A 1,798-nucleotide genomic window follows, 5' to 3' on the forward strand; every position below is an offset into this window, starting at 1 on the left:
GGGAAAGTGTTCTAAAGTTGTATAACTTCACTCTCGTGTTTAGGAGAGTTGTGCATCAAGCATTGACACAGTGTTCTCCCATACTAACAGGGACTTGATGAAAAACGTAAAAATGACCTCTCACTTGCTCTAGTGCTCTTGGGAGATGGTGGTCTTTGGTGTGTATAAATACTCCGAAATTACCATCTCTTATTAGGGTCTGAGCGGTGGTGCAGTGGGTTAAAGGCGTACCTGTTATGCCAGTTGCTGGAAGGCTTCTGTGGTGGCTAGGGTTCGAGTCTCCTGGTGGGAAAGTGTTCTAAAGTTGTATAACTTCACTCTCGTGTTTAAGAGAGTTGTGCACCAAGCATAGACACAGTGTTCTCCCATATTAGCAGGGACATGATGAAAAACGTAAAAATGACCTCTCACTTGCTCTAGTGCTCTTGGGAGATGGTGTTCTTTGGTGTGTATAAATACTCCGAAATTACCATCTCTTTTAAGGGTCTGAACGGTGGTGCAGTGGGTTAAAGGCGCACCTGTTATGCCAGTTGCTGGAAGGCTTCTGTGCTGGCTAGGGTTCGAGTTTCCTTGTGGGAAAGTGTTCTGAAGTTTTATAACTTCACTCTCGTGTTTAGGAGAGTTGTGCATCAAGAATAGACACAGTGTTCTCCCATATTAACAGGGACTTGATGAAAAACGTAAAAATGACCCCTCACATGCTCTAGTGCTCTTGGGAGATGGTGGTCTTTGGTGTGTATAAATACTCCGAAATTACCATCTCTTTTAAGGGTCTGAGCTGTGGTGCAGTGGGTTAAAGGCGTACCTGGTCTGCCAGTTGCTGGAAGGCATCTGTACTGGCTAGGGATTGAGTCTCCTGGTGGGATAGTGTTCTAAAGTTGTATAACTTCACTTTCGTGTTTAGGAGAGTTGTGCATCAAGCATAGACACAGTGTTCTCCCATATTAGCAGGGACTTGATGAAAAACGTAAAAATGACCTCTCACTTGCTCTAGTGCTCTTGGGAGACGGTGGTCTTTGGTGTGTATAAATACTCCGAAATTACCATCTCTTTTAAGGGTCTGAGCGGTGGTGCAGTGGGTTAAAGGCGTAACTGTTATGCCAGTTGCTGGAAGGCTTCTGTGCTGGCTAGGGTTCGAGTCTCCTGGTGGGAAAGTATTCTAAAGTTGTAAACCTTCACTCTCGTGTTTAGGAGAATTGTGCATTAAGCATAGACACAGTGTTCTCCCATATTAACAGGGACTTGATGAAAAACGTAAAAATGACCCCTCACTTGCTCTAGTGCTCTTGGGAGATGGTAGTCTCTGGTGTGTATAAATACTCCGAAATTACCATCTCTTTTAAGGGTCTGAGCGGTAGAGCAGTGGGTTAAAGGCGTAACTGTTATGCCAGTTGCTGGAAGGCTTCTGTGCTGGCTAGGGTTCGAGTCTCCTGGTGGGAAAGTGTTCTAAAGTTGTATAACTTCACTCTCGTGTTTAGGAGAGTTGTGCATCAAGCATAGACACAGTGTTCTCCCATATTAACAGGGACTTGACGAAAAACGTAAAAATGACCCCTCACTTGCTCTAGGGCTCTTGGGAGATGGTGGTCTTTGGTGTGTATAAATACTCCGAAATTACCATCTCTTTTTCGGGTCAGAGTGGTTGTGCAGTGGGTTAAAGGCGTATCTGTTATGCCAGTTGCTGGAAGGCTTCTGTGCTGGCTAGGGTTCGAGTCTCCTGGTGGGAAATTGTTCTAAAGTTGTATAACTTCACTCTCGTGTTTAGGAGAGTTGTGCATCAAGCATTGACACAGTGTTC

The sequence above is a fragment of the Procambarus clarkii genome, chromosome 20, assembly GCF_040958095.1.
Source record: "Procambarus clarkii isolate CNS0578487 chromosome 20, FALCON_Pclarkii_2.0, whole genome shotgun sequence".
Classification (NCBI taxonomy): domain Eukaryota; kingdom Metazoa; phylum Arthropoda; class Malacostraca; order Decapoda; family Cambaridae; genus Procambarus; species Procambarus clarkii.